Raw genomic sequence first — 25,205 nt, 5'->3', positions numbered from 1 at the left:
AGTGGGAGGAGTTTGGTTCAACTGTTTCACACATGCAACAAGTGTGCTAGTCCGAGTCATTTCCGGAATTCGGTTCCTTCAAATCACTCGGTTCAAGTGCAAGCAAACGATTCTTTTTCAAAAATATATTTTTTACTCATTATATTAATTTTAATAATTATATTATGGCGATTATGTTTTATATAATTTATTCAAATTTATTAGTTTTAATATAATACGTATTTTTAAATTACTACATTTCTATTTATAAATATAAGATAATTTTTTAAATATATTTTTTGACCTCTTTTATGGTCCCTATTGTGGTCCCTACATTTTTAAACATAACAGTTTTAAAAATTAAATTAGAATAATTAATGCTGGTGCCATGATGACATAATATTTTCCAAGTTATTTAGCAAGATATTCATCATAAAGTACAACGTAAAGCCTTTACTATAGGTTGACTAAGCAATTTATATCTTAATTGCAAGACAACAGTTGTTTGTTTAGCCAATCCAAAAAAAAGTCTTAATGGGGCAAAAAAGATTGACCTTAAAATTTGTAAAAAAAAAAAAAAAAAAAAAAAAATTTAAACAAATGCAAAACTGCCTTAATTCCAGCCAAACAAGATTTTTTTCTTCCAGAATGCAAAAAATATTAGGAAATGATGTGAAAATGTCCTTGCTCTGTTAAACAGCTTTTGGGAAATATTTATAATAACTAAAAATAAAAGTATTTACACAAATATTTCCCAGGTACAATCGTGTAAATATAAATGCATGTTTTTATTTACAACATTGGAATTTCATTGGCATACCGATAATAATAATAATAACAATAATAATAATAATAATACCAACAACAACAACAACAACAACAACAACAACAACAACAACAACAATAATAATAATAATAATAATAATAACAATAATAATAATAACAATAAGAAGAAGCTAGGTAACTTATTTAAAAGTAAAATATATATTTTTAACAATATCAAAACAAAAAAGTGGGCTCAACTAGTCTATAAGGTTGACTCGCGAGCCGTTTGAATCAGTTCAGTCAGACCGTTTATTGAACCGACTCTTAAAAAAAACAAAAGAGTGTGCGAGTGCAACTTTGGTTGATGTACGATTAGCAAGAATTGTCCCATCTTCAAAAACTGAATTTGATTATCTTCACACCGTGGTTTTCTTCAATTCTTAACCATCTACACGATGTAGCCTATTTAAATTCAGAAATTTAGTCTAAAATCATTCGTTGATCTTATTACTTCAGCCTGTGTATGCTTCGTCATACTCTTTAAAAAGACGCTGCTGATCAACATAATGAATTTTAAAGGTAGGTTAATTAATATTTGACAATGACAATTTGCTCATGGTCAGTCATGTGGACTGACTTTAATCTCCTCTAGATGGCAGTCTTGCACTGCTCGTGAACATTCTGCATATGATAATTTCTCAACAACTCAGAAATGGTGCATTTTCTTGCTGATTTACCATTGAAAAATCGATCTGACTTCAAAAGAAAACGTACAGTTAGCAGATGCATTTTTATGAGAGGCATAGATTTTTGTTTTACCACAAATTGTCATTTGACTGCTTAGCCTTCGTAAAACGTTGATTGTCAAACTCAGAAGGTCAGACTAAATAATATATGAGCCTTTTTATTTTATATTAATTTTATAAGAACCCCTTTCTAAATTTTTATTACAGACAAACTCTGCTTTGTATGATTATGTAAAGGTCTAACAAAGTCAGGATTAAGTGCAATTAGCTGGAAATAAGCACAACATCAGGGTCATATAAAGGTCATACATGCACTAAATTATTATAGAACTATCTGTAAGAAAACAGATGAAAAATATAACAAGCTGGTCAGTAAACAGGCTAATATGTGAGCTATTTTATGTTATAGGATCCAGCTCTCAAGCTGATTTTGTATAACCATTAAAACAATTGAATTAAATGTCATATAAAGGATGTATCTAGGTATATGCTGTAACATCTGAATGCAAAATGAAATAAAAAAGCAAAGCAAAGGGACTAAATAATACAAGAGCTTTCATCATTTGGTTTCAGTTTGTTCTTTTGCAAGGTCTTGAGATAAACATCAAAAATAAATGGATAAAATTAATCCTTAAACAAATAAAACTTGATCTAAAGGCCATCTGCAGCTTTAGAAATGAATTCTTATATTAGCATGTAACTGCACGCAAATAATTAAAAAAGTTACTGAATAATTATATATTCATACATGTTTTGATGTATGCACGCACGCACGCACGCACGCACGCACGCACGCACACACACACACACACACACACACACACACACACACACACACATTTATACACCTTAAAAGTAATTTTAAGCAAATAAATTATTAACAAATAATTTAATAAAATATAATTAATAACTTTTTAATTAAACAATTATAATATTTAATTAATTATGATATGATCTATTTTATATTTATTTTACCCCCCCCCCTTTTAATTTTTCAAAAGTAAATGAATAGACAACAGTTAGATACAATTTAATCAATAATAAATCAAATATCATGACTGAAAACAAACAAACAAACAAGCAAGCAAACAAACAAGCAAGCAGGCAAGCAAACAAACAAACAAACAAACAAGCAAACAAACAAACAAGCTTAAATATTTGATGATTTTATATTTTATACTCTCAGAAATAAAGGTATGAGAAATGTCACTGGGTTGATATTAACTCAAAAGGTACACATAATTTATCTATATATGTACAAGTATCACATAAAGATCCATATTAATACATCAAGGGTACATAATAGTACCTAGTACCCTTTAAGTACATACTTGTACCTTTTAAAAAGGTACTACCCTAGTGACAGCTCTCGTACCTTTATTTCCAAGATTAAAATTTCAACATTAAGTAACTTAACCTTTCTTAAAATAGGCAACATATCATACAGAAGTCATATGTACTTCTATACATTAACTTTAAATGATCACAGTAAAAAAAATAGTAAAAAATAATATCTAAACTTTGATTTGCTATGAACATTAGAATCAAATGTATCAAGTAATTCAATTAAAAATAAGTTAAATACATTACACATTATATATCTAAATGCATGCTAATAAGTGAAAATAAATCACCTTCTAGTGAGTTAAGGGACAATAAACCGGACCAGGAGAATAAAGTCTGCAGTAGCTGTTCTCTGCAAGCGGTGGTCTTCTCATTAGTTTTGGTAAGGCCCTCTCGACAGTGTCCGAGGCACGGGGGTCCTGTTGACCTTGACGGCAGGAGTCCCGTGTTAAACACTAATGAGAGAAATGTTCCCAAGCTTGTCTACAGCAGCGAGCGATCAAACAAAGGGGAAGTGCACTAAAAATAACTTCACCACATTAATGAGTGATCTGCAGGTAGCTCTTTGTTTGTTCTTCAGTGAAGGTGTGGATTTTTACACGCTTATGGCACTTCTTCTTGAGATCATGACGATTTAGCCACTTTGACCTGTTTGAAAAACTGACTTGCAGAAATCTTTTGAGCTTTTTATAGTGTTTGTTTTTCAGGCTAATGTAAAGAAAACATCCAAAATGCACGTTTAAGAGTTTGTTTTGTTGTGCTTTATCAGTTTGGGTTTGTATTTCATGTTATAATTCATGTTTTAGTTCTCAAAATGACTTTTTCTGTACTGCATTGAGCCAAAAATCTCCACTTGAAACTCACATCTGTATTTTGAATGCTTTTATAGAGGAAATTATTCACACATTTTCCCTGGTTATGTACAATGTTTATTTTGCAAAAAAAAAATTCTGTCTGATGTATTTTCTGAATTATGGGGATAAAGAGAGATTTCCAAAATCCTCTTGGTAAAAGCCTTTGACTCTAATATGCCAGAAAATTGTAAAAGAATTAGATCAATTTAATTATGCTTAATTTGCATATTTGCAGCAATATTCTATCATAGAATAGGCTTATTCTGAAAATGTACTCCTCTATACATTTCTGGTGATCGTGAATTATGTAGCCAGTCCGATGATGAACAGTTCCAGAAGTGAAGTTTTATAAACTAATTTCGAGAGGAGCACGTGATATGATTGACCACTGCTGGCCACTCATCCGTAATCAGTAATAATCCAATCAGAGTGATCCTAGCTTACTATAAATGGATCACTTTCTCCTTTCTTCATTTTGGAAGAATCCCCCCTTCCACCCCATTTCCTTCCCTTTCTAAAGGGTGAACTATCGAGATCTACTTGATCTCGGATCCCCTGATATGCTTATTGACTGGGCGAGAGCCCTGGGCTTAAATATCTCAGAGTTCTCTCCCGGGACATCATGCCAAACCTGCTGTAAATGCTAAGCATATCTAAGTGGGAACTCTGGAAAGTGGGTAAAATAAAAACAGAAGTCAAAAAATAAAATAAACACGTAAATAACAGGGTGAGAATGTGGTAAAATCTAACAGCAAGGTAAAAAATCAGTCAACGGCGCTTCTTTTTCTGAATTGCATTTTAAAACTGTCGTTTGGGTTTAGGGAAGTGGGTGGGCAGGTCAATCGTGCTTTTGAAAACACTATTGGTTGGGTTTAGGAAAGGAAGAGGGTGGGTCAGTCGATCAGTCAGTTAGTCAGTCAGTCTGTCAGTCGACAGCGGCCTCTGGTGGATTTATGTGAGGACAGCAGGTACAAATAGCACTTGCAAGAGAAATTTGAGATCTGAAAAAGCACACACAGTAGCCTCTAGTGGATTCACAAAAACAAAAACTACAAAAGAACATACCTCCTGAAATATATTTTGTAATCTTCAGAAATGTATACAATAGTACGTTTTCAGAATGAGCCTGGGTTGCAATATTCACTTTACACTTTATATTCAGCTTTACAGGGGTCATCAACTGACAAATATAAATTCCCTTTATATTTTTATATATGAGAGGGGATTGTACTGTAGGAACATCCAGAAAAGGTCAGAGCTCAAAACTTTCATGTTTGTATAGAATGAGCTTATAATAATAATGGCGATCTGCTAAAATGACCAGTTATCGTATGTATTTTGTAATGGTGTGTCTAAACTCCGCCTCCACAGAAGATTGATTACTTCTTTAAATCACTGCCTGCTTAGCTCCACCCAACCATTCACACTTCAGTTGGTAAATAACGAGAGAGGTAAACGCAAGTCTATGCAAATGTCTAGCAATAAATCTGACTCTGAAGACAAGCAGATGCTGTGCAGTGCCAAGTTATAGAACAGCATTAGAAAAGTGTCGATTTTCGAACAGCGTCAATAAGAACGTGGTCCTTTGTTCACCAAATGTTTTAAAGTGGATTTGTTTACAACATTTTGATGTGGAATTTTTGCCTTAAATATAATGTTACATTACAGTATTACAGCCATTTTCTTTAAAACTAAATACAGTATTTAATTTATAGTAACTTTTAATTTAAAAAGCATGATCGCTTATAAAAACACTAATTTACTTCTTTAAAAAAGTTTTGTGAAAGATAACTAGAACTTTAGTACAGTTAACAGTGCACTATTTATGTTCAATGAGTTACAAACATAGGTGATGTGGTAGTGCAGTGGGTAGTATAACCTTGCCGGTGCTACACCACCCAACCCGCTCGGGGCTGGGATCGAACCACTGATCTTCTGCATTGGAGTCAGGTGCTCTACCAAGGAGGCTAAAGACCATGGCCTTTAGCGTCTGTCGCTAGAGCACCTTTAGAGGTCAGAGTAGTGAGGTTTACCTGCTCAGCTCTTTCCTAGCTGGCCTCTGTTACAGTAACACGTTCACCTCACAGCAAGAAGGTCGCTGGTTTGAGCTTCGGCTGGGTCAGTTGGGATTTCTGTGTGGAGTTTGAAGTACAAATAGCTGCATTTCGTCTTTAAAATGAAATCTATGTGGTGGTTTGACGTTGTTCCTTTTCACACTTACCAGCTGACCGATTACCTTCTTATGGACGGCTTTCCTGCTGTTACCAGTTTGTCCAGTAGCTCGCCATGTACGTTGGTGGACTTGAGATGCAGAGAGGAGTTGACCACGATGATGGAGTTTGAGTCTGGCGAAGAACGGTTCCACAAAGCAAGTAAGACAAATACAGAAGCCAAAAAATAATATAGATAAGTAAATTTTTGGATTTTGCAGTGTATTTAAACACTTTGTTTTGATGAGGTGTTCAAAATCTGGTCTTCTAAATCAGTGGTTCTTAAAGTGGAGGTCGGGACCCCTGGGGGGTGGCAGGACAAGGACAGGGGGTCACATGGTCCATTCATTAATTTTTTTTTTCAACTTAGTGCCTTTATTAATCAGGGATCGCCACAACGGAATGACCTGTCAACTTATCCAGCATATGTTTTACACAGCAAATGCCCTTCCAGCGGCAACCCAGCACTGGGAAACATGCACACTCTTTTACACACATACACTACGGCCAATTTAGCTTATTCAATTCACCTATAGCGCCTGTCTTTGGACTGTGGGAGAAACCAGAGCACCCAGAGGAAACCCATGTAAACACGGAGAGTATATGCAAACTCCACAGAGAAATGCCAATTGTTAAACTTTCTGACAACTTTATGGCAATTAAATACTTTAAAAACACATACAGGCACAATCTGAACGTTGAGAATGATCTCTGAGTGGCGGTTTACAAAATTAAACCAAGAATAGACTTGAAACTGAAACTTGAAATGCTGAAAACACTGTATCCACCAGTCTTAAAGGTAAGGTTAATATTAATTAAACAAATTAATAAATCACTGTAAAAATGATATGATTGTTAGACTGTTGCACTTTTTTGTGTTGTTAACATGCTCGTGTTTATGTAGGCTTATTGTGTGCGCAACGTTTGTATATTAACAACCACCTTTGAGGAATGTGGGGCTTGCGAGTCACTGGCATTGTTATTTTGGGGGTCGTGGGTTGAAAAGTTTGGGAACCCCTGTTCTAAATGACATCTTTTTTGTTGTTTTAATCATTATAACATTATAAAGAAACTTCAGAGAACTTTAAACAAATGGAAAACCCTTGAAGTCATTTTTTTAAATGGTAAGAATCTAGTGGACTTGTCAGCGCAAAAAACAGCATTGAGAATAAGACAATACTCCACTCATGTTTCAAGCCCTCCGCGGGCAAAAAGAAAAGTGGCAAATTCGAGCAACAATTAATTTGCACAATATAATCCACTTCTATTCCCTGCCAGCAGGATTTATGCCAACTCTGCACATGAGAGCCATGAGGCTCTCTCTGGGCAGGAACAATTTCATCAGCCCTCCATGATTGATGAGGAGAGCAATGAATCTCTGGAGCAACAAGGCAGAAACAGCCTTTCCCTCTCTCTCAGTCCCTGTCACCTCTGTTTCCCTGGCGGTTTCCTGCTTTCTGTGGTTTTTCTGCCCTCGTCATCCACCGTCATTTCATTCCGGCCTGCCCTTTTTTTCCGTCTGAGCCAACGCGTTTGGCATATTGTCTCATGTTTATGGATAACAGATCTAGTTAGTGGAATAATTGTAGTCAATCATATTAAATGTAGTCAGTGGGAGCAGTATTCATTTAGAAAATGATTCGGGATCTCAAATGTAATTTGTGCTTTATTAAAAAAGTTTTATTGATAGATAAATGTGTATTTGGAAAATAAAAAAGTGTATATTAAGCAGCCTAATAAAAACATTATTATAATAATTATTATGTATTTTAAAACAATATTTTTCACAAGGAGCAGATACCAATTACAACGCAATCTCATGGCAATTCATGCTTTTTTGATTACGTGGCTAATTTGTATTCATTTCTACTGCTACAATTTAGTACGATTTGCTCATCCCCTAATGAGGGGTAGGGTTAGGGGTAATGATGTTTAAAAATCAGACATTCTTAAATGAAAACATATGAAATCATCACTGATGTAAAGTAACAAATTAGAAATACTCAAACTACATTAATTGAGTAGTTGTTCTCAGGAATTGTAATTTACTAAGTAGTTTTAAAGATATGTACTTTTACTTTCCCTTGAGTACATGTTAGTGCAGTATTGGTCCTTTTACTCCACTGCTTTCCTTCAAACAGCAGTCTCTACTTAATTTTTTTGGTAACACTTTACAATGAGGTTTATTAGTTAATGCATTTACTAACATGAACTAATCCTGAACAACACATGTACAGCATTTATTAATCATAGTATCATATTAATCATCATTGAACATTTACTAATGCATTATTAACATCTAAGTACATGCTTGTTAACATAGGTTAATGCACCATGAGTTAACATGAACTAACAATGAACTACTGTCTTTTCATTAACTAACGTTAACTAACATGAACAAATACAGTAGTAAATGTGTTGTTCATTGTTTGTTCGTGTTAGTAAATGCATTAATTAACTTTAACTAATGAACCTTATTGTAAAGTGTGACCATTTTTTCCTTCATTTTTTCATATGAGGATTATAAATCCTGTGATTCCTGTCCAATCAAATCCCACTTAGAAGGTAAATCGCATCACGATGAACTACTTCAAGACATGGGCGATTTATAATTGCAGAAAGCTATTTAGAAGCATTAAAAGGGTTCAAGAAAGTGTCCAAAATTTTTACACGCAATGACCCAGAGACCAGAGATGGGAAGTAACAAAGTACAAATACTTTGTCACTGTACTTAAGTAGATTTTTCTGGTACTTATTTTTTTGATAACTTTTTAGTTTTACTTTACATTTTTACACAAATATCTGTACTTTCTACTCCTTACATTTTTCAAACCACGCTCTTTACTTTTGTTTTCATGTGTTTGGTGGCGCGATCTATATTATTTCTTATCATTGCGCAATAATAATGGCCGTGATTTCAACAGTAAAAAACTGTAAAAATGCTACAGTACAAATCTGTAACCTGGTAAACGGTATGTTTCCTTAATATATACAGCGAATGACCCTAAATTGACTTTCCCAGAATTCCCTGCATGGCACATCACTTTTTATGCATTTTCTTAACATTACTATGGATCTTGGGGAGTGGAGAACATGAATCTGATTCCAGCGACGCTCCAGGGACAGACGAGTCTTCGCTGAGGCCATTTTCCAGCCTCAACCACGGCGAATGAAGCTCTGCACAAGACTTTTGGCCAGCGGAGAAATTAAAATGGTCGTGCCCAACTGAGTCTGGTTCTCTCAAGGTTTTTTTTCTTCACTCCCATCAGGTGAAGTTTTTTTTCCCTCTCCGCTGTCGCCACTGCCTCGCATGGTTCAGGATTGGTAGAGCTACGCATCGATGAATTTGCTTTGTTTGAACTCTCAGTAATGATTAAATCACACTGAACTGAGCTAAACTGAACTGAACTTAAACACTAAAACCTGGACCACACTGTTCCAGCTACTATTACCATTTATGTGAAGCTGCTTTGACACAATCTACATTGTAAAAGCGCTATACAAATAAAGCTGAATTGAATTGAATCTTTTTAGTTGTTTCCCCATCAGTTATGTACATTAGAGATTTATGTTACATCTAATGTTGATAAACAATGTTATTTCATGACTTTATATTTATGCGTGTCACCATACTGGTGTTTAGTAGCTGTGTGAATTACTGAGCACCTTCTATTTGCTGATACTCTTTTCTACTTGTGGGAAAAGTTGATTGTGATGAGCACTGGCTCATTATGTAACTTCCTTATCACCACCTGCATGTGGGTGTGCTAACGTGTCTAACTGTGTAACAAAAGATGTGTAGATGTTGGTCATTCAAAATACAGACATATTACCTCTATAAAGTAATAAAATATGTGCGTTTACCTTAAAAATTAGAAATTACTTTTACGGTTTGTACCGTGTTTTTAACGGTAAAGTACTGGCAACCACAGCTGCCGGTTTTCTACCGTAAATTTTACGGATTTATTTTTTACAGTGTACAGTGCGCAGCTATCGTGCACCGTACGTGGGCTAGTTTATAAAGATTACTATGAGAAAGGCGAGGATGATTACGCAGATGTGAGAGAGTTGGCGAATTTACACTCAAAAAAATGATTTGTTGGACTTACATAAAAAAAGAGTGTCAAGTGGTTCCACGTAACTGTGTTGAGTAGTTTCTACAAGTAACAATATAGTTAAATAAACTAAAGAAATCCATGTAAAGTTTACAAAATATTTCTTAGTACATTCAACCCATTTAGATGTGTCATTATTGCATTTTAGTTTTATGTATATTTTACTTAGTAATGTTATGTTAGAATTATGAACTTTTAGTATGTAAGGTGAACACTTTATTTATATATATATATATATATATTTCACTTCTAATGTATGTGCTCTACAAGTGTAAAACTTAAATAATCAAACATATTTTTAGAAACAAAATGAATTTATTTTCTTTGCAATGTTTTGCAACATACAACTGCTAAAAACCCATAAAACAATTTCAATTTCCTTTGAAACAAACACACTAAAACATCAGATGCTTTCAGTTAACATTTACAGGGTCTTTTAAAGTGCAACTGGCTTTAAGAATCTGAAATAATCTTACTTTGAAAAATGTTGTACATGGAATGTTAAAATACTGCTAAAATTCATTTCTGATCTTTACAATCAACAGTGAGAGTAACATTAAAACTGGCCTCTATTTTTGTAAACATTCTCAAACAGTTCAAATAAAAGTACAAAAAGAAAGAAAAAAATGCAAAAGCAACATTTGGTCAATAGTGAACATTCTTACAATGTGCTACTTCAAATATTGGAAGAAAAATGTATAAGAGCAAATTTACAAAAGTAATTTGACATTTTTTTCCAGTGTCACAAAATGCTACAATGCTCAATTGCTGATATTTCAAAAGGTTTAATATATTGTTAAAGTATACAACTGACCTTTATTTATGAAAACCACCACAAAACAACAGCTTGTTTAAAAAAAATAAACATAAAAAAAATTATAAAAGAAGTTTTACTATTGACCAAAATGTTCTTTCAATATGTGCAACTGCAAGTAATAAATTTTACTTTGAACAAGAAAAGGAAAGTTTAAGACAAGCAGCATAAGAATTTAAAAAAAGCAAAGAAAAGAATAAAACTGAAAATCAGAATCTTTGTAAATAATCAAACAATTATAACCATTTAAAGATGTAGAACTCCATTTAAAACTTTGGTGCCATCGTTATAGATAACTTTAAAATTGGCCCTTAATTTTAAAACTAGAAACAATTTAAGTGTCTCAAAAAAGCTTCTTCCTCTATTTCTTTCATTCGTCCAGAATGATGTACTGATTCAGCCAACAAGTTTGTTTTTGAGAACTTGTATTTTGTGTGACAGTTTATGTGCAAGTCCCAGCAACACTTTCTGAAAAACTCAAAAGTGTATTTCAGGTCTGAAGGATAACTGAGATTCACGCTGTATTTGACTCTCAAAGAAAGAGAACAAGCCTTGGTGACATCGCCAAGGTTCTGAAGCACTTTTACTCCCTCAAAAATCAGTCCAGCAACTGATGGTGGGTCACAGACTTCTAAACCTTCAGGCTTAACGATGTAGATTTTAATGACAGTATTTGCCATGTCTCTCTCAAAGTCTGTCGCCTACAAAACACAAAAACAGTATCACTGTTCAGTTTAATTACATCAAAAATACAGATTGTAAATTTAAAGAATTTTGTATCAACTGTCCATTCCTTAATCTTTCACATCACGCACCTGCAGTGACTTACAAAACTACTTTACTGTGTTTGTTAGGGTGGTCAAAAGTACAGGCTTCTGTACTGAATTTTAAAAAATGTGAAGAAATCATCATTCCTTCAAAGAAATTCAATTGGCCACAATTAAGATGGCTGTGTAGTGCACTCCACGTTTTAAATCTACAGCGACAGTCAGAATAAGTGCATGAAAAACGAATACCGCGACCACAATGTCTATGCACTAATCTATAGTGTTTCAACAACTGTGATCTAGTTGTGATGGTTATTTTGCAGTCTTTGCACTGCCACATGCTTTCCTTGAGAAACACGAGTCAGTATAACAGGCTAAAAATGCTAACATTCAAAAGACTCCATAATACACTGATATAATAAATTAACATAATTCTGTGAACACTCACATCACTTTTCCTGGTGATATTTAACACTAAAGATTAATGAAAAACTCATACCTGACAAAGCCACCATCTTCTCCTCCTCATGTGCTTCACATGTTCCTCTCTCTGACTGTTCCTTTGTTCCGCCTCCAGGTAGGCAGCTACGGTATCAGCAAATATCCAATCTTAAGAGGTTTTTGCGTTTTACTCAACAATGTTAAGTTGGCCTGTCAAACCCTTATTAAGTAAAGCCTACAGTACTACATTTTTGTAGAAATAACATGGTAAACTTATGTTCATTTAATTACTATTATGTTTTATGTAATGTGAACAAGGATGGGTTTAGTAAAACTAACAATAGGGAAAGTTCATTTTTTTGAGTGTACCATGACTGATGCTGCCCTGTTTACAGAGTAATAAGGCATCTTTTGCTTGATCGAATCGGATCACAGTTAAACAAGAGAGACACCTTCCAGTTCAAAAACATGCCGTTTAAATGCTTAAGCCTTTTAGGTCCCACTTTATATTAAGTGGCCTTAACTAATATGTACTTACACAGGAATTAATAGTTTGCTACAATGTACTTATTGTGTAAATACATGTATTTATTGTGTACTTATGCTTGATTAAAGACATTGATTTAATTACATATGTAATTGACTTTTGTTATTACATTTGTAAATACACTGTTGACCATCCCTTACACCTTAACCCACTCTTAAACCTACCTATGCCACCAAACCTGTCCATAACCCAACCTCTTTCCCAACTCAAAAGCACCGCAAGTGTTCTCAAATACATTTTAAACACAGTACATTGCATTTATTTTTTTGATGTAAGAACATAGTAGTTAAGGACACTTAATATAAAGTGGGACCGCCTTTTGTCCACTTCCTATCATTTAGTGCACAGGCTTTTAATCTAATACCATGAAAACAGTGCTTTTTTGTAAAGATTTGTACATTTAGTAATAGAACAATCAAACACTTTATTGAAAATGTATGTATTGCGGTTTATTTCTCGGTTATGTATAAGAGCTGCTCTTCGAAGAAATAAGCAGCTTTAGCCTAATGCAAAAAAAAAAGAAAAAAAAAGTTTGCAGTCAAATTTGATAAGAATTTATTTTAGCAAATGAAAAAAAATCAATATATTTTGGACAGAATTCTACAGAGACCCGGAAGGGACATAGTGGAGGAGAAATAAATTGGCTGGGTAAAAAAAAAATAATAAAAATTTGTACGAGAAAAAAAATGGGTGAAAGAAAAAAATGGGTGTAAGTAAAATGTATATTTTTAAATTTTTGCGTTCTCTCACAAAGTTTTGTGTGGCCTCACAAAAATGTTTTCCATTCTCTCGCAAAGATGTTTTGCGTTCTCTCGCAAAGTTTTGCGTTATCTCGCAAAGATGTTTTGTGTTCCCTCGCAAAGATGTTTTGTGTTCTCTCGCAAAACTGTTTCTCCACAAACACTTTCTGCTCACTTCACTCACGTAAACCCTCCCGTTTTTGCCGAAATTCTCCCATATTTTACCATTCTATCCCACTATCATCCAATCATTGAGTATTTTCCTAAAATTCTGATATGTATACTACGTACAGTATACATATATTTGCGTACACAACTATAAATAACCAAATAGTGTACATGCAATATACAGAGAAACATTTATGCTTATAAACATTATCCTGCATATAACTACAATGTAGTTACAATGTAACAACACAGTAAATGCACACAAGATTCTATCTTTGATGTAATTACAATGCAATGATGTAGTAATTACATCTAAGCGAAACGTTTGTTATTACATATTACATGTGTACTGTGTATATTTATAAAACTATTTACAAATACTGTACATGAGATTACAAAACACATTTACAATACTATTTTGGATTAAATTACATGTTATTACATTATGTTATAACTATATAATTACAATGTTATAACAATTTAATTATAATGTAATGACAGTATTTACAGCTTATATACATATAAATGCACAAATACTGTACTTAAAAAATGACAGAAAATTTTAGGTTTGTAAATAATACCTTGGATGTAATCACAACGTAATTGCAATATAATGGTATTGTAATTACCATCTAACGACACAGTAATTACATCAATGGTGAAAGTTTGTCATTTCCTCGTGTATTGTGTATGTTTATATAAAAAAATTATACAGTATATAACCAAGTACTGTACATGCAATATACAAAGAAACATTTACATTTATAAATATTATCTTGTTTGTAACTACAAAGTAATGACAATGGAATAACATAGTAACTACAATGTAACGACAGAGTAATTGCACAGAAGTTAAAAGTTTGTAAATACATATTACATATTAGATGCAGTTACAATGTTATAACAATGTACAATGTCATTACATCAAAATAAAAGCTTGTTGTTACATGTTTGTTGTACATGTAAATAAACAAATTCTGTACATGAAATTTATCTGTACGAGATATCATCTTGAATGTAAATACAATGTAGTAAGATTGTAACTACAATGTTATGACATAGTAATGAAGTTTGTAATTACATGTGTACTGCGTATGTTTATGTATACAACTATAAATAACCAAATACTGTACATGCAATATACAAAGAAACATTTACGTTTATAAATATTACCTTAGATGTAACTTCAATGTAACTACAATGTAATGACAAAGTACATCTTATATAAACGTTTTTATTACATATTACATGTGTGCTGTGTATATTTATATATATAACTATTTACAAATACTGTACAGTACATATTTACAATACTATCTTAGATGTAATTACAATGTTATAACAATTTAATTATAATGTAATGACATAGTAATTACATCCAAAACAAAAGTCTTGTGACTACATATGTACTGCGTATATTTATGTATAAATAAACAAAAACTGCACAACAAAATATACAAAGAAATTTTTGGGTGCAATATAATCAAATGATAATTACAATGTAACGACACAGTAATTATATCAAATAAAAAAAACTATAAACAAACAAATACTGTACTTAAAATAAACAAAGAAACATTTCGTTTATATTATCTTGGATGTAACTACAATATATTTACAATGTAATTAAAATGTAATGGCATATGTAATTACAATGTAACGACAAAGTAGTTGCACACCCACACAGTACAATCTGTTTATGAATCAAAATTAAAGTTTGTAATTACATATTACATACACCAATTTTATGTGGTGGAGTATTATTTACTCTCGACTGTGTTTCTTTCTGGTCATTCCTGCTGTCAACCGAGTCATCCGGCGAAACGACAAAGTAAGCTGATTGGCCTTTGTGTGTGCATTCAAAATGCTGATTGGCTCACTGAAAGAACTTTATAGAGCCAACCTAGAGTTTGACTTTGTAGATAAAATCTTTTTTTTTTTTTTTTTTTATAAAAAAGTCTTAAAATGTAAACAACTTACATCATTGTGGATTCTGGATTTTATAGACATAAGACTTCAGGCTAGTAGGTAGCCTTATACTTATTTCTTTTTTTATTTGCAGGTTGGCAAATGGCCGCAGCACATTGAGATCACATAATATATTGCTCTCATAAAAAATTATATTCACTGACATCGATGGTTCCATAAAGAACCTTTAACATGCATTGAATCTCTGTTCTTTAACTTAAAATGTCCTTCACACTATAAAATCAAAAGGTTCTGTTAGGATGCATTAACTAAAAGACTTTTTGGAGACTCAAAAATAGTTCTTGGCATCAGTGCAAAATCACTTTTTTGGAACTTTCTTTTTTAATAGTATTCTACATTCTTAAATATAACATTTTTAAGACTTTTTTTTACAGCAATGCTCTGAAGAACCACTTTTGGTTCACTAAAAACCTTTTTCAGGAAACTAACTACAAAAGAGACATTTTCTTTTAGTGTGAAGGACAATTTACAACTTTTTTCACTACTGTCATTAACAATATTTGTTTAAGAGTTCACACTTAGCTGATAATCTATCAAAAGCTTGTTTGGCATGCTGTCCCGGGAGAGAGCCCTGAGCTCAAGGGATCCTCGAGCCAGGGGCTTCCTCCCGTTCGCAGAGCTAGAGGTGAGCCTGAGCTCGATGGATCTCAGAAATCCCCGGCTGCGGTAGCTAAGGGAAAACATGAGAAAGGGGGCTAGACAAGTGCTTGATTGTTATGCATGATGTATATCTTTAGATGGTGGGAGGAAACCTGGGGAAAACCCACATGGACATGGGAAATATATACAAACTTCTCACAGAAATGCCTGGCGGAACAAGGGCCGGCAGTGTTCTTGCTGTGGGGCTCACAGTGCTAACCACTGGGCCGCCGTGCCGCAAGATCAATGGTAAAGGAGGAGAATCTGGGGGAAGGGAGGAAGGGAGGTTTCTTCCAAACAAAGATAAAGTGGACTGAAAACTGTGGTTCTTTTCAGTAGCTTAGGGCTCATATGATTGGAAGATAATGATTAGCTAATAGTAGACCGGCCGTGATAAATCATAAGGACGTGATCCTCTCGAAATTAGTTTATAAACTTACTTCACGAAGAACTTTTAACATCCATAAAAACATTTCAATTTACTAGTGTTGTTTTTGACTGACTGTTTTAATTTTGGTTTTAGTCTATTCTATGTGTAAAGCTGACATTTTAGTTATTATTAGTTTTAGTTACGTTCAAACTTACTTCAGTCTTGTCAGGTTTTAGTTTTTTAATTTAGTGTTAGTTTAGTCAGAATCTTCTATGACTATTTTCATGTAGTTTTAGTCGATGAAAACTGATGACATTTTTATCTATTTTTTTCAAAATGTTGCTACTTCTGCATGACCATCATTCCCTAGCTTTCGCAACATGTCTGTTTGTTGTCGTCTTCTAATTAATGCTATGAGTGTTGTAAGAGGAAGTCATGTTGCCTATATACATGTTGCCAGTGCATTTTTTTTATTATTACTTTTTTATCATATTTTTTTAGGGGTTTTTACCTTTATTGATAGGACAGTGGAGATTGACAGACAGGAAAGTGTGGGGAGCAGAGATAGGGGAAGGATTTGCAAAGGACCCCGAGCCGGGAATCGAACTTGGGTTACCGCGAGCACCTGGATGCTATGTGTCGATGCACTAACCACTAGGCTATTGGCGCCGACTGACCTGTGCATTTTTAATAATCTTTGGTGTTAAAATGACTGATTTTGTGTTAATAATTCCCAGAAATTTGCGGACAGTTTTTGCAATTAAAAATGTTTATATATAATTGTATTAATTATTATTATTCAGGGCTCGAAATTAACCTTTTTGCTTGGTAGCACCGGTGCTCCTAACTTTAAAAATTTAGGCGCATCAGCCAAAATTTAGTCGCACCCACCAATTATGAGCAACGCTACACGTTTTATACAAACATATTTATTGCATTTGAATTCAACAGTAATCAAACTAACAAGCAAAAAAAATCTATATATGCAAGCGTAAGAAAAATATGTCTCAACAAAATCCCGTTCTCACAAGAAAATACATTTTATAACATAACTGAGTGACTAAAAGATACACAGAGCGCTCATCGGCCCTGACCGCACTGCTTGAATGAATCTGTTAACAATATAACTGCTGTTCTCACAAGTGCTGTCTGATATTGTACTGATGCTTTTGACATGTACTGTACCTTATTATATGCATACATCATGTTAATAGCAATACCGGTCTTTTCATGAGTAACATTAGCGATATTAGCTTAGTCAGCGTAAGCCTGGTTGTGATGGTGTACGTGGTGTTAAATTTGACATATAGCTGCCCCTTGCACGGCTGACAGCATCTGGCGATTATATGAAGGATTAAACAGAAGCTCTCGTGCTAGATGTGGCAAACAGTTACCTGAAAATTTCATCCCACAGACTTTTAAAGGCGGACTTGAAGCAAATGGAAGTCTTTTATCCACTCTTGGAAAAGTGTAGATGGTGGATTAACATTCAGCACATAGTCACTAGTAAGATGTGCCATTATTTATAACTTTAGATGCCATGGTTTCTAAAACAAAATCTGCCAGCGTTATCTTTATTCTCATCTTCAGCGCTTTACGCCCTATTCACACGAGGCGTCAGCGTCAACGCTTCCCATTCACTTTGAATGGGTGACGTCAGGCGTTGCCGAACTGCATTGTGGATCCGTCGGCGCCGCTTCAGAAGCGTTCCTCGCTGCAGAAGTTGGGACCAGCTCAACTTTTCAAGCGCCAACGGAAGCGTCAGCCAATCAGATCGCTGTATGCAAATACACCAGCTCAGACAGTGGCCTATTGCTGACTGAATTTCATTGGCTGACGCTTCTATGACGATCGTTTCAGCTCCAACTTCAGACACGCCCTCTGTCAAGCGTTGACGCTGAAGCCCCGTGTGAATAGGGCGTTACAGTTTTCCGCGGTAGTAGCTCTCTCTGTCATCTCAAGCAAGAAGGCGCTGTCTGAGAGATTGACAACTGTTATTAACCAATCATTCGCGTTCAGTGCTAGAGCAGTGGGCCAATAAGAAGAGCATGAAGGCGGGGCAAGCATTACGGACTTGGCTTTGTTTACTGCAGCAAGTTGACATGACAACTGTTTTAAACCATTCCTGAACGCTGCGTTTCCCGTTTCAAGTGCAAACAAAGAGCTTAGAGATGCATTCTGCGTGAATGTATCCCGAATCCGCGCATGTGGTGAACATTTTGCAGTAAAAATTGGTTGCACACAACAATTTTAAGCACTCGCAGAAATGCTCCCAAATATATTTTGAGGTCGCATAGATAAAATTTCGGGCGCATATGCGACCAAAATGGTCGCAATTTCGATCCCTGTTATTTATTATTGTTATTATTAATTATTTACTATTATTTATATTTGGTAGCCTATGTTAGGTGTGCAGTCTGACACAATGACACAAATCATAAAAATAATGCGTCTTTATTTTGGTCCCTTATCAAGACAAGATCTAAAACTGATCTAAAACATTAGGGAATAAGCCAAAGGAAGGCTGTATATCTTGTTTTCATCCACAATCTTACTTTCTCTAAGATTTCCCTCCCCAGAGCATCTGACATGTACCTCAGGACATGCGTTAGGGCTTTCACTACTGCAATGCACCTAAAACACAGATTGTTGTAAAACTCAACAATGGCAGGGAAGAGTTTTCTCTTTTTAACGACAGGAAAAGTTCTTTAATTTTCTTGTCGGCTTAGTCCCTTTATTAATCCGGGGTCGCCACAGCGGAATGAACCGCCAACTTATCCAGCATGTTTTTACGCAGCAGATGCCCTTCCAGCCGCAACCCATCTCTGGGAAACATCCACACACACACACTCTCATACACTACGGACAATTTAGCCTACCCAATTCAACAGAAAAAGGGTTAAACGAAAATATTTAGCAATTTTACGTACCATAATACCGTTTGCTTACTGCACAGGCTGCAAAACAATTCTGCCCACTTCCATGTACTGTTTGGATTGTGAGGGATTTTTGAGAGACACTCAAATACATCACATGCGACGTCTAAAGGTCACGTAAAACAATAAATTGCAAACTGAAATAAATATAATTGGATTATATGGTTGGAAATTGGATGTTTTATGAGATTAATTACATTTTCTTTTGCGATTATTTTGTGTTTAATTGAGAATTTGGCAGGATCTCAAAATTTTGCAACTTTTTGTTGGATTTTTTGGAATCGTGAAAAACTAAAGGATCTGATTAGACTCAATGAAAATGCGAAAAGTTTATTTTTTATTTTGTAAACCACATTTCAATCTTAGCCGGATATTTCACTTCATTTAGAGCTGTGTTACACACTGCATGGGAGGTCATTTTCAAAAACCCATAATAGGTGCTCTTTAAATAAATTTTTACTGGGAAGTTTTTCATTAAATCAATTTCTTTTTTTGGCTTAGTCCTCTTATTAATCTGGGGTGGGAAGTTTTTATGAAACTTAAAATAGATTAATTTCTTTTACAATTACTCTTTAGATTAAAAAAAGGGGGGCAAACATTCTTTGGGAAACCAAGTTGTTTACTTCTTTTGACTTGTAAATCTTCTAAAGTTCTCTTTTTTAAGTCCATGTAAACCAGAAGTTACTAGCCCCTTTCACACAGTGATACCGGTAAATTTCTGGAAAATTTCCGGAACGACTTTACCGGTATATTCAAAAAAGTGCTGTTCACACAGGCGAGGACGTTACGGAAATTTTCCGGAAAAGAGCATTCACACATCCATTCCAAAATACCGGTAAATTCTGACATCATTCACCACAAATGAGCTTCAAACGGCTGCGCTTGTATTTGTAAACATTTGACTAAATTACAAACTCTGTGGATGATCAATATTGTGAACAACTTTCGCAGGATCACTTTCGCATGTCGAGATGTTCATAATATGTGCGTGCAGGCGCTCATAGGCGCGCGCAAAGCTTGAAGGTAAACAAACAACGGCTTATCATAAGCATCTCATCGATGATTATTTACACAGTTGGCATTAAGAAGAACATATAAACGTGATCTGACTAACTTCTAGCAGCTAAATGTGTCTGGAAAAATATTCAAAGGCTTTTATCCTCACAAACCGCGCGGACGTAAATGCGTCTGACTGTTGTGATTGGCTAAAGCAGACGTCTCACGTCAGCACGTTCTAGACGTGCACGCGCTTATTACGGGAATCTTCCTTCTGCACTCACACAGCGCAGCAATCCGGCAAATTGCCGGTAATGTTACAACTTCTCTTTCCGGAAAATAGCCAGAACGAATTTACCGGTATTTTCAAAAAGGACTTGTTCACACATACAACCTTTCCGGAAAATTGCCGGCAATTTTCCGGAAAGGTCTGTATGTGTGAAAGGGGCTACTGACTTATATGTTGATGTATTTCAAAAAGACATATAGAATATAGAAGTAGGGGGTCAGACATTGTATAACTTCCCTTTGCCAGCTAAATCCTTCAACTGTGTTATAAAGAGTTTGTCACAAAGTTATGTGCATTTATTTAAGACTTTTCTTTACTTTAATAAGAGAAAAACAATTATGCCTTAACTTTTTTTTGGATGGAGTGTCTTTTTTTGATAAAAAAACGTGACAACAGACATGTCAGACGATTGCTACATTACTCTGTATATACCACCCCAAGATGTAAATTTTTTTGGACCAACTTCTCTGACTGCATTCAATGGAAGAGAGCATGGTTATTACCTGAAAAGCTCAGCATATACAACAAAATAAGAGAAATACATTTTAAGATCTTGCATAATGTTTATCCTACAAATTCCCAAATCGCTAAATATTTTGATATATCTCATTTGTGTACTTTCTGCAATATACATGAAGAGACTTTATTTCACTTATTCTATAGTTGCACTCACATTAAACATCTTTGGAATGACATTATTTTTTATTTATCATCCATTTTTAACCACGATTTAAATTTGTCTATTAAAGACATATTTCTGTCTTTCTCGGATGATGATCATGCTCTCGATCTTATTCTAAATTTTTTGTGTGTTACACTGTAAATTTTTATAAACAAAAATAAGTTTCTAAAAACTATACCTCTTTTTAATACTTTCCTTGTTGAAATTTCATACAATATTGAGTCTCTTAAGCTTATTTATAATAATAGGAATAATAAGTTTCTTGAAGCTTATGACAATCTTTTTTCTTAATGACTGAGGCTGTGTATTTTTTTTCTCTCTGTCTTCTTTCTTATTTTTCTTCAATGCAGTGATGTTATTATTCTTGTATTCAATGAAATAAAACAAAAAAAGAAGTAGGGGGTCAGGCTTCCTTTCTGTGCATCATTCCTTCATAGCAAACTAATTGTAAGAGAAACAAGGTTGTATAGTGTGAGGGATATTGTGGCCGAAGCATCAAACACAGAAGCAAATGGTCAGATTTTGATTGAGGGTCACCGAAGCATAATTGGATCAACTTGCACAGCTAAATTGTTTACCTAAAGAATAACAATGTGCACCAGCAAAATAAACATTGTAAATTCTGATGCCGACTTGCAGTTGAAAAAGATAAGCACTGTAGAGCTGATTTATTGCAGAAATTGAAGTGCATTTGCATTGAAATAAGTGAAATACTAAAACCTGATTGAAAATAGTTACCAAATAATGTCACCTTTAATGTCTGGACTTCATAAAGATCAGTTTAGTACAAGCTATAGAACAGAAAATGACAAGAGGCACAGATAATCACGTTACGCTGTTGTTGAGGCCACAATAGACTGTCCGGGCTGAACTAATGTTGACGTTATCCACCTCCAAATTTAGCTCCATTATTAAAATGACTATAATCCATCAAAGTGAATCAGTTCTGTGCTCGCGTTCGCTGTAAGGGAGGGACAGTTCACAATGAGGACTTTGACCTTACATGCCATAAAAGCGAATGAAAACGATGACGCAAGGAACTTTCTTTATGATTTCTAAAGCTGTGGAAAAATAAAAGTGAATTTTTCAGCAGTTCAGTCCGGCTGGCTCAGGCTACTGGCTTCAGATGCCATGACTGATTTATGAGCTACGAACTGCCTCCCCAACACCTCCCACTGCTGCACTTCCTCCAGCCCAAACAAATCTACTTATCTATGCTCCAGAGTCAACACAATTGACACTTTTTATTAATATATATCGTTATATATTATTATACTTTATATTATAGTAATCCATTTTAATTTGATCGAATTTAAGCATTTATTTATTATTTGGTTTGATGTTCTTGTTGCAATTTAAATCTCAATTTACAATCTCTGATTGTAATGTCTTTATTGGATGTTAAACATTCTAAGGGGCCTTTCACATAAAACATACACTCCGGGCCACTTTATTAGGTACACCTGTCCAACTGCTGGTTACCACAAATTTTTAATCAGCCAATCACATGGCAGCAACTCAATGCATTTAGGCACATAGACATGGTCAAACGATCTGCTGCAGTTCAAACCGAGCATCAGAATGTGAAAGAAAGATGATTTAGGTGACTTTGAACGTGGCACGGTTGTTGGTGCGGGGCAGACTGATCTGAGTATTTCAGAAACTGCTGATCTACTGGGATTTTTACGCACAACAGTCTCTAGGGTTTACAGAGAATGGCCTGAAAAAGAGAAATTAACCAGTGAGTGGCAGTTTTGTAGGTGTAAATGCCTTGTTGATGCCAGAGGTCCGTGGAGAATAGCCAGACTGGTTCCAGCTGATAGAAACGCAATAGTAACTCAAATAACCACTCAATGGTTATGGCAACCAAAATTCAACATCTGATAGACGTCATAGTGGTAACGTCGACACAACGTCAAGCTGTAACATCATTAGACGTTGATATTTGGTTGGTTTTAGGTTGGACAGTGGACATTGACATCGGACTGACATTGAGTTCTGATATAAACCCGATTTTCATTGGCAAACAAAATGCAGCGTCTCCACGACATTAGGGTACAATTTCAATTTGACGGCATGTTGACGTCTTGTGCCTGCTGGGTGTTTAAGGCCATTTCGGGCATCATACAGTAAATATCCATCATCTTCCCATCAGTGACATGCAACTAAACCAGGAGTGCCCATACTCGGTCCTGGAGGGCCAGTGTCCTGCAAAGTTTAGTTCCAATCCCAATTAGACGCACCTGGGCTAGCTGATCAATCTCATTCTGAGCTTTCTAGAAACATTCGTGCATGTGTGTAAAGGTAAGTTGCAGCTAAAATCTGCAGGACACTCAATGCTTCCAAACAGTTAGCTGCAATGTAAAGTGCACATGTCTTGAGGTAGTTCATTATGATGCAATTTACCTTCTATGTGTGATTTGACTGGACAGGAATGACAGGACTGATTTTTCTAATTCTCATAGACAAGAAAAAATAAAGTAGTAACTGCAGGTTGAAGGAAAGTAGTGAGAGTAACAGTATAGATACTGCACAAAAAATGTACTCAAGGAAAAGTAAAAGTACACATTTTTAAAACTACTTAGTAAATTACAATTTCTGAAAAAAACTACTCAATTAAAGTAACTTGAGTATTTATAATTAGTTACTTTACACCACTGGTTACAAACTTTCAGTTTGGTCTAGGGAAGTGTGTGTGTGTGTGTGTGTGGGGGGGGGGGGTCAGTCGATCGGTCAGTCAGTCAGTCAGTTAATAGCAGCCTCTGGTGGATTTACGCGAGAACTGCAGGTGCGAATAACTCTTGCGAGAGAAATTTGAGATTTTAAAAAGCATACACAGCGACCTCTGGTGGATTCGTAAAAGCATTGACTTTAAAAAACATAACTCCTGAGATGTATTTGGCATTCTCAGAAATGTATATAGCGGTATATTTTCAGAATCTAGGTTAAAATTTTCAGACAACAAACAGACAAGTTAAAAATCTGTAGACATAATCCATGATAATGACAATAAATGATTAATTGATTAAACACTAAGATCAGCTGATTTAAATATTGAATATGAATTAATTGATATTAAATGTATTTATTCATTCATTTTCTTGTCGGCTTAGTCCCTTTATTAATTTGGGGTCACCACAGCGGAATGAACCGCCAACTCATCCAGCAAGTTTTTACGCAGCGGATGCCCTTCCAGCCGCAACCCATCTCTGGGAAACATCCACACACACACATTCACGCACACACTCATACCCGGAGAAAACTCAAATGAACACGACGTAAACTCCACACAGAAATGCCTACTGACCCAGCCGAGGCTTGAACCAGCGATCTTCTTGCTGTGAGGCGATCGTGCTTGCCCACTGCACCACCGTGATACCACTATTTTATTTTATCGCTATGATATTTACGCTCCAAAACAAATCTCATTACCCCAGACACCCTATTTGTCTCCCAACTGTTGTCTTTTCCAGTATTGTTCTTTCCAAGCTCACCTGACTTAACAGCTTTTTCGGGTGCAAAGGTTACCTCAGCCCTTTCACTAGAAAATAATGTCCCGGCAACACAAAGAGCAAGGTTGATCAGTGCCGCAGTGCCCTCCAATTGTATGAACACACATCTAGTGCCCTGCTGACACTCCAGGAGAAAAAAAAGGACTGATAAGAGGGAAGAGATAAAGAAGAATGGCAGCGAGGAGGGTCCTCTGGGCAGGCAACCAATTACAGATGACAGCATCAGATTGTGTGTGGTCTCTTTCACCATCAGTAGACAAAACTCCTTTGACAACTGGCCACAAAAGGACCAAGGACGCCCG

General features: G+C 35.1%; 1 long non-coding RNA gene across 1 annotated transcript; it reads right to left on the bottom strand.

Annotated features, from left to right (window-relative positions):
- Positions 1 to 10,308: 10,308 nt before the first annotated feature.
- LOC147837877 (uncharacterized) lies at positions 10,309 to 12,189 on the bottom strand. The gene is made up of 2 exons (XR_015526908.1): positions 12,094 to 12,189; positions 10,309 to 11,528 (listed from the first exon to the last, which is right to left on the bottom strand). It is a non-coding gene; the product is annotated as an uncharacterized LOC147837877 (long non-coding RNA).
- Positions 12,190 to 25,205: the final 13,016 nt, after the last annotated feature.

Source organism: Danio rerio, chromosome 25, assembly GCF_052040795.2.
Source record: "Danio rerio strain M-AB ecotype USA chromosome 25, GRCz13ab, whole genome shotgun sequence".
NCBI lineage: Eukaryota > Metazoa > Chordata > Actinopteri > Cypriniformes > Danionidae > Danio > Danio rerio.
This window is presented reverse-complemented; position numbering and strand designations above follow the sequence as displayed.